The 9,787-nt window shown below is 35.3% G+C and overlaps 1 pseudogene; it reads right to left on the bottom strand.

Annotated features, from left to right (window-relative positions):
* Positions 1-8,339: 8,339 nt before the first annotated feature.
* On the bottom strand, positions 8,340-8,457 carry LOC120607981 (uncharacterized; annotated as a pseudogene).
* Positions 8,458-9,787: the final 1,330 nt, after the last annotated feature.

The raw sequence follows: 9,787 nt of genomic DNA, 5'->3' as shown, positions 1-9,787 counted from the left end.
ACTTTCTCAGACAAACAAAACTGAGGAATTTTATCACAGCAGATCATGCTCTGAAAGAAATGTTAACAGAAATTTTTCATGGAGAAGGAAAATAAGTGGTATGATCAGAAACTTTCATTACATAAAGAGAAAACATTGGAGAAGAAATAAACAAAGGCAAAATAAATATTTTATTTTTTTATTCTTAATTGATCTAATAATGGTTAAAAGTAATAATAGTAACAAGGTATTGAATGATTATACCATATGGACAAGTAAAATGAATGACAACAATGTCATAAGGGATAGGAGTAGATATTGTATAACATAGTATTCTCCATTGCTACTACTGTCCCTTATTTTGTTATGACAGAGGTGATTAGGTCATGATTAGAGCCCTCATGAATGAGATTAGTGCCCTTAAAAATGAAGCCCCAGAAAGCTCTCTTGCCCCTTCTGCTATGTGAGGTTATAGAAAGAAGGCTGTCATCCATGAGGAAGCAAGCCCTCACCAGACATTGAATCTAACAGCACCTTGATCTTGAACTTTCGGCCTCTGGACAGTGAGAAATAAATTTTGGTTCATTGTAAGTCACCTGGTTTATGCTATTCTGTTTTAACAGCCCATGTGGACAAAGATAAACAATACCTAGCAGTCCATATTATCCCAGTTACATAAATGAAGAAACTGCAGGTGAGACAGCCTTGAAAACTTGATGAAACTCAAACAACGAATTGGTAACAATGTCAAATCTTAAGCTTGGGACTGCTCAGCTTCAAGGTTTGTTCTCTTTTTCTCTGAATAGCCTGTCCTCCCAGGCCATTGCTTTTGGGCTGAGCTTATGGCACATTCTTAGATGGACTCAATTTTCAGCAATTGCACTGTTTTTGACATATGATATGTAGGAAATACTTAAATATGAAGAATACATATAAGGGTGAACATTTTAATTGTATATTTCATTTGTATGTTTTCATTTGTATGTTTCCATGAGAAACTTAAACATATCTTCACATCTTTTCAAAGCAGGAACAACTCCCAGTAAAACAGAAAATTTACCACTAGAGTGAAAACTCCCAGTAAAAAGAAAATGAACCACTCCCAGTAAAACAGTCAGATCACTTCCAGTAAAACAGAAAATGAACCACTGGAGTGAAAACAATTACCCTATTGAAATGTCCTCTCTTTGTTTTGGTTAATGCCATGGCCACCTCTTTCTTTTCACATTCCTGGGGTTCCAGCTCCTTCCTAAGTAGCTCGTCCAGTTCAGGCTCTTCCTTTAACACACTTCCCTGTTCCATTACTTGTTCACTGTCTGTTCACTGTCCATCTACACTCTTCTCAGACCCATGGAAGTTGGAGACCACGTGTTTTTTTCTAAAGCACACATCTCACCGTAGAATGCTATTCTTGGCTCTCTGGCTCTGAGGCTGCTTTCTGTCCTAACAACAAAACCTACATTCAGACACTCATCCCAAGAGTGGCCTTTGTATCTTCACACACTGCAGCACTCACTCCAGGACATTTAGCTGTTCTGTTATCCATTTATGTGAAGTGACCTGAAGTACCTCTGGGAATGGTAAGGGCAAGGTCAGAGCACAATGGGCATGATCAGTCGGGGTCTCCCTGAGAACACAGCTCTCTCTCTTATTGTCTACCCTTACTCAGTTCAGTGATCACCAGCAGGCACTCTAATTCCTACTCCAAAGAGAATTGTTTTATCTCTGTTCTTAATAAAAGTTTAATAGCAGATAGAGCACTTTGGTGAGAGCTCATGTTAGTGAAATTTTTATTTCACCTAATATACCAGTGTATTATGCACTGGAGGAATCTATAGACTGTTGTAAATAAAGTGAAGAACATATATTTACAGAACTAAGCAAACTGCATTTTATGATGCTATCCTTGAAACTTTCACGCTCTAGTAATAGCTCTCCCTCTCATTAGCGTGCATCAGCGAGACGCTCCTCTAATTAGCTATAAACTTGCCGCTGAATAGCAGTCATTTCAAGTACTGTTTGTTATTAAAACAAATACCTGGAAATTACACTATTAGTACGAAAATCAATCCAATTTTAAGCTCAACATTTAAAGTAAGTTAACACCCTCACTCCCACATGTAACATGCTATCAGCAGGTTTTCTTTGTATTTGAAAAATCTATAACAAGCCAGAATCCACTGGGAAACATAGGTGGAGTTAAAAGCTGAATAAAGGCATTTTCTCGATTTTTATAATAACTTTGGAAGAGAAGCAGATTGACACCAATTTTTTGGAGGGTAAAAATGTTATCTCAGTACCCCTGCTTGGATTCTGTTTTATCAAATCAATGAATATTTTGGAACACAGTCTGTTTCAAGCTTTGAAGCCATAGAGATGCTGAAGATAGTTCCTTGACTCTCAAGAAAGTTACCATATTGCAGGGAGTGGGTTGAGGAAGGTGGGCAGACACGTGTACACGTAAATGTACTGCATCATGTGGGGGCAACGGATGGGTGCCCAGAGTACTTCTGAGAGCACTGGTGGACTTCACTTAAGAGCAAAGGCTTGAGAAAGAGGAATTTTACTGAATATAAATAATAGAAAATATGAGATTTTAAAGGTAGTATACGGTAACGTAAAGACAGAGTAAACGTCCATTTTAATCTCATTTCTGCCATCTGTTAGCTAGGTAGCCATTTCATAGCCAGTGACTCTGTGCCTTGGTCTTCTTATTTTAAACATGGAGATGTGAGCTCTGAAATACCGCAAGTAAAACTTAAAACACAGTTCCTGAATAAAAGATTCTCATTAACTTCTGCGCCTTTCTTTTTCCCTTTTCTCCCTTGCTTTTCTACTTTCTTCTTCACCCTAGACACCTTCACCTAAAATTCTAGGCCTTTTTACTATGCTCCAATCTTACCACTTAGTGTCCTTCCATATTCAAGTCATTTCTTTTGCCAGGAATAGGCTTCCTTTTCTTACCTTGCCTGGCATATCAGAATTCTACTTCTCCTTAAGGTGCTTATAAATGCTGCTTCCTCATCTAGGTTTATTTTCATCTTTTCAACTGCAGTCTTTCCTTCTTCTGAATTTCCATTGGGTTTTGCATATCTTTCTTGGTACTTGTTCTCCTTGCATTGTACGTATTGCTATTTCTGTGCATGTCTTACTTTTTTAAAGCACTTTAATAGTAAATCCAGTGCTTAGCACAGTTTCATAAATATGTAAAAACTGAATAACAATTACTTTTAAACTAGTATTGATTCTTCCACTGTTTAAATAAGCTTTAAGTATTCTTGGATTTGAAACATTTTAACATGAAATTTTACTAATTGGATAGTACAACAATCAGAAAATAGACTGTGTATTGAACCACTACGTCCAGTTCAGGCTCTTCCTTTAACACACTTTCCTGTTCCATTACTTGTCCACTACGGGACCAATTGGTTGACTCCATATGTTCTTTACTAAACAAAATGATGAAAAGGCTTTTGTTTAGAATGAATTTCTTACTAGACAAAGAGCTCATTATACTAACCCTCAAAGTTTGACTTGGGCTAGGGAGAGTTTTCCTAAATTAAAAAAAAAGAAAGACACAAAAAAGAAATAGAAGAACCCGACCATGCAACTGGACACTACTTACCTGTTTGAAACTTTAAGTTTGTAAAGAATATTTACTGACATGAGAAAATGCTCATATGGGATACTGAATAAAAATCGTAGGATGCCAAATAACATATGATTTAAATTTAATAATAGAGCCAAAAAAATTAAATGTAACCAAATGTTTTAAGTGACTATGTCAAAGTAAAATAAAATGATAATTTTTACTTTCTTCATTTTATTTATTTTATTTTTAATATTTTCTCAATAAATTTTTATTATTTTTATAATCAGGAAAACAATAAAAAAAAGTATTTTTAATAGAGTAGTGGTTATCAATCAGAGGTGATTCTGTCCCTGAGGAGACATTTGACAATTTCTAAAGACATTTTTGTCACAACTGGAGGGGGCGTGCTATTGATACTTAGTAGGTAGAGGCCAGCAATGCTGCTAAACCTCCTACAATGCACAAAAACAGTCTCAGAACAAAGCGCAAAATGTCAGTAGTGCTGAAGTTGAGAAACTCTGTAATGGAAGGAAAGCAACCATGATATCCTGAATAAAGAATTTACTTTCCAAAACATGGTATGAAAACCAAAATAACAAACTATTGTGCAAGTCTTAAAACCTGTACTGCCAAAATGTTTAAGATGGCAATCTTGTTAGTGCTTTCTTACCCTAAGCAGTCGATATTTCCTCATATAGAAGATCTCTGGTATGCTCTAAATTATATTCTTTTGTTACATACATGTTCTTCTTATGTTCTCAACAAGGAAAAGACATCTTTGGGAGTGAGATCAACACTTATTCACCATTTAGCTCAACATCCTTTACGCAGCACTAGTAAAAGGAAGGAACTCTGTAGTTCTTATGAGTAATTATTTATATCCTGAGTCTAAATACTCTTTTACTTGTACATGACTGAACTCCAGTTCAAATAGTGTTCCTCAATGTTATGTTAAATAGGCATATATGCTATATGTATGTATGTACGTATGTATGTATGTGTCTCTCTCACTCTCTATAAATACTATAGCAGTTTACAGGTCAAGAAAAAAGTCAGAGTATAGCTCCTGGGATCTTAGGAACTCAGACTACAACAGAAGTGGTCTCTTTACCATTTATCTCTATTTCTCCATGTGTGTCTGTTTAACATTTTCGGCTTATATATAGAATGAGAATATGACTTTTGTCACCTCTGGGATCACATTTTATGTACTCATGATGATGGGGGAAGAAGAAATTTCTCATGACCACTTAACATTCCAGCAGGAAGATCATAGAGAAAGCCGTTCACTCAACTGTGTTATGTACTTATCTTTGGACATGGTTAAGGGATATTATTAGTGGCCCAATCATGGAAATTCTTGTGGTAGGGTAAGGTTAGGTCTGTCTTGAGAGGATAAAAGAAAGTGGTGCTGGGTGGTCAAAGGCAATAATCACCATGAAATTGTATTGGAGATATTTTAATTAGCATAATAATGACTCTATGTATTCTAAGTTTAATGTGCATGTAATAGATACTCCCTCATACTCTTGAAGATGATATTTGATTTCCTTTTTTTCTCTCTTTTTTTTTTATTAGTTTCAAGTATGCAGTACATTAGTTAGACATTTATATAGTTTATAAAACGATCCTCCTAATTGCTCCTTCTCTCCTCTGGTTTGCCACCTAGCCAATATATTAATGCTAACTATATTCCCAATGCTGTGCTCCCAATCTTTGTGTCCATCTATCAGCTACTAATTTTGTACTTCTCCCCATTCTTCCAGCTACCAAATCTCTCCTCCCCTCTTGTCTGTCACCAAATTGTCCTCTATATTTGTGAATCTGTTTTTGATTAGTTTTTTTTTGTTGTTGTTGTTCCTTAGATTCTGTATATGAGGGAAAGCATATGGTATTTATCTTTCTCTGTCTGACTTATTTCATTTGGCACCATAACCTCTAGAACCAACCATGTTATCGCAAATGGTAGGATTTCATTTTTTTTAAATGGCTGAGTAATATTCCATTGTATATATGAACCATAACTTCTTTATCCAATCATCTGTTGATGGGCATTTAGGTTGCTTCCATATCTTGGCTATTGTAAATTGTACTGCCCTGAATATTGAGGTGCATAGATCTTTACAAATAATTGGATTTTCTTTGGATAAATACCTAGAAGTACAATTGCTGGGTCAAAAGGTATATCCATTTTTAATTTTTTGAGAAATCTCCAGACTGTTTTCCATAGCATCTGTACCAATTTGCAGTTCCACCAATGATGTATGTTGTACAAAAATGCTATTGGTATTTTGATAGGGATTGCATTGAATCTAGATTACTTTGGGTAGTATGGCCATTTTAATGATGTTGATTCTTCCTACCCATGAGCACGACATATGCTTTCATTTATTTGTATCTTCAATTTCTTTTTTCAAGACATAATTTTCTGAGAACAGGTCTTTTTACCTTCTAGGTTAATTTGATTCCCAGGTATTTTATTGTTTTCAATGCAATTGTAAATGGGATTATTTTCTTAATTTCTCTTCCTGAAAGTTCATCATTGGTTTATAAAAATGCCCCTGACTTCTGAATATTTATTTTGCAACCTGCTATTTTACTGAATTCATTGATAAGTTCTAACAGTTATTTGATGGAATCTTTAGGGTTCTCTATATACAGTATCATGTCATCAGCAAATAACAAGAGTTTTGTTTCTTCCTTTCCAATCTAGATACCTTTTTATTTCTCTTTCTTGTATTATTGCTGTGGCTAAGCCTTTTAATACAGTGTTGAAGAGGAGTGGTGGAAGTGGGCATCCTCGTCTTGTTTCTGACCTTAAGGAAAATGCTTTTAGCCTTTCCCCATTGAGTGTGATGTTAATTGTAGGTGTGTCATATATGGCCTTTATTAAGTTGAAATATGTTCCTTCTATTCCCACTTTGCTGAGAGTTTTTATATGTGAATGCTAGATTTATCAAATGCTTTTTTTGCATCTATTGATATGATTATATGGTTTTTATCTTTTGATTTGTTAATATGGTGTATCACATTAATTGATTTCAGATATTGTAACAACCTTGCATCCTAAGAATAAATCTAACTTGATCATGGCATATAATATTTTTAATGTATTGCTGAATTTGGTTTGCTAATATTTTGTTGAGGATTTTTACATCGATGTTCCCGAGACATTGGTCTATAGTTTTCTTTTTTTATAATGTTTTCATCTAGTTTTGGAATCAAGGTAATGGTGGCCTCATAAAAGGAGTTAGGGAGCCTTCCCTCTTCTTGAATTTTTTGGAATAGTATGAGAAGAATAGGTGATAATTTTTCTTTGAATATTTGGTAAAATTCGCTTATGAAGCCATCTGGTCCTGGACTTTTGTTTTTTTGGGAAGTTTTTGATTACTGATTCTGTTTCATTGGTGTTATTTGGTCAGTTTAGATTTTCTGTTTCTTCTTGATTCAGTGTTGGGAGATTATATGTTTTTAGAAATGTGTTCATTTCTTCCAGATTGTCCAATTTGTTGGCATATAATTGCTTGTAGTATTTACTTATGATCCTTTGTATTTCTGTGGAGTCTGTAGCTATTTCTCCTCTTCCATTTCTAATTTTATTTATATGAGTCCTCTCTCTTTTTTTCCTTGATCAGTCTGGCTAAGGGTCTATCAATTTAGTTTATCTTTTCAAAGAACCAGTTTCTGGTTTTATTAATCTTTTGTATTGTTTTTCTAGACTCTTTCATTTATTTCCACTTTGCTCTTTATTATTTCCTTTCTTCTATTCACTTTGGGCTTTGTTTGCTGTTCTTTTTCTAGTTCTTTTAAGTGTAAGTTTATATTGTTTATTTGAGCTTTTTCTTGTTTCTTGAGGTCGGCCAATATTGCTATGAATTTCCCTCTTAGGACTGCTTTCACTGTGATTTTGAGTCATTGTGTTTTCCTTTTCATTTGTCTCTAGGTATCTTCTGATTTCTTCCTTGATCTCATTGATAATCCATTCATTGTTTAGTAGCATGTTGTTTTGTCTCCATATGTTTGTGTTTCCACTTTTTTTCTTGTAGTTGATTTCTAATTTACTTATGACTGGAGAAGACAGTTTATATGATTTCAGTCTTCTTAAATTTATTGAAATTTTTTTTTGTGTCCTAATATGTGGTCTATCCTGGAAAATGTTCCATGTGCACTTGAGAAGAATGTATATTTTGCTACTTTGGGGTAAAATGCTCTGAAAATATCTATTAAATCCATCTAGTCTAGTGTGTCTTTAGGCCCATTGGTTTCCTTGTTGATTCTTTGCCTGGATGATCTGTCCATTAGTGTCAACAGGGTGTTAAAGTCTCCTACTGTGAGTGTATTACTATTGATCTCTTCTTTTTTGTCAGTCAATAATTGTTTTATGTATGTAGGTGTTCCTATGTTGGGTGTCTATAAGTTTACTAGGTTTATGTCCTCTTGATTTATAGATCCCTTTATCATTCCATAATGCCCTTCTTTGTCTCTTATTATAGCCTTTGTTTTAAAGTCTATTTTATCTGATATAAGTATTGCTCCTCCAGTTTTGTGTGTGTGTGTGTGTGTTTTCATTTCAATTTGCATGAAATATCTTTTTCTGGCCCTTTACTTTCAGTCTGTGAGTGTCATTTAATCATAAGTGGGTCTCTTGTGGAAAGCATATGCATGGGTCTTGTTTTCTTTTCTTTTTGGGGGGCAAGGCAACCCTTGGTTGACCTCACAGGTTGCAAGAACCTTGTCAGCTTACAATCCCCCTTATTTTTTATTTTATTTTTTATGCACCTAGTCTTCCTAGGTGGTCTCCCATCCAAATACTAACCAGGCCTGATCCTGCTTAGCTTCCGAGATCAGACGGGATCAGGCTTGTTCAGGGTGGCATGGCCATAGACCCTTGTTTTCTTATCCATTCAGCTACCCTATGTCTTTTGATTGGAGCATTTAATCCATTTGCATTTAAAGTGATTACTGATAGGTACATAGTTACTGCCATTTTATTATATGTATTTGTTTTTTCTATTTTTTTATCTTTTCTTTTTTTACAGAATTCCCTTTAACATTTCTTGTAATACTGACTTGTTGGTGATGAATTCCTTAAGCTCTTTCCTGTATGGGTAGCTCTTTATCTCACTTTCCATTTTAATCAAAAGCCTTGCTGGGTAGAGTATTTGTGGTTGTGGATTCTTGCTTTTCATAACTTTGAATATTTCTTGCTAGTTCCTTCTGGCCTGCAAAGTTTCCATTGAAAAATTAGCAGACATTCTTATGGGGATACTTTTGTAAGTAACTAGTTATCTTTCTCTTGCCGCTTTTAAGATTCTCTCTTTGTCTTTGACCTTTGGCATTTTAATTATGATGTGTCTTTGTGTGGGACTCTTTGTGCTTCTTGAACTTGTATATCTAATTCTTTTGCCAAGTTAGGGACGTTTTCTGTCATTATTTTTTTTCAAATAGATTCTCAATTCCTTGCTCTCCCTCTTCTCTTTCAGGTACTCCTATGACCCAGATATTGTTATGGTTCATGTTGTCTCATAGGTTTTTTAAACTATCCTCATTTTTTTAAATTCTTTTTTCTTTTGTTCAGATTGGGTGTATTCCACTACCTTGTTTTCCAGTTTGCTGATTCAGTCTTCTGCTTCGTCCAATCTACTGTTGAAGTCTTCTAGTGTATTCTTCATTTCAGTTATTGTATTCTTCATTTCTTTCTGGTTCTTTTTTTATGGTGTCTATGTCCTTTTTTATGATTACTATCTCTCTGTTGCAGTTCTCACTGTGCTCATCCATTCTCCCCATAAGTTTGTTGAGCATCCTTATAACCATTATTTTGAACTCTGTCTCTGATAGGTTGTTTGACTCCTTTAGCTTATTTTCTGAAGTTTCCTTCTGTTGTTTCATTTGTGGCATGTTTCTTTGTTTTCTCTTTGTTAGCCTCTCTGTGTTTGTTTAAGTGTCAGAAATATTTGTTTCATCTCTCAGCCTTGGCCAGATGGCCTGATGTGGAAAGTGTCCTGTGTGGCCCAATGGTGCACTCTCCCTGATCCCCTATGCTGGGAGCTCTGGACATGATCTTTGTGTGGGTTGCATGTGATCTTCTGTTGTCACCAAGCCTTTATTGTTGTTAGTAGACCAGTGGATGGGATTAACGCTCAGGCTGACTAACTGTGGGAACTGGCTGCACCCACAGGGTAAGAGTCGCTGTGTGTGGGCTGACCCCACTAGTGG

The sequence above is a fragment of the Pteropus medius genome, unplaced genomic scaffold, assembly GCF_902729225.1.
Source record: "Pteropus medius unplaced genomic scaffold, Ma_sr-lr_union100, whole genome shotgun sequence".
NCBI classification, from domain to species: Eukaryota; Metazoa; Chordata; class Mammalia; order Chiroptera; family Pteropodidae; genus Pteropus; species Pteropus medius.
The sequence above is the reverse complement of the archived record's forward strand: the minus strand, read 5'-3'. Positions and strand labels throughout refer to the sequence as shown.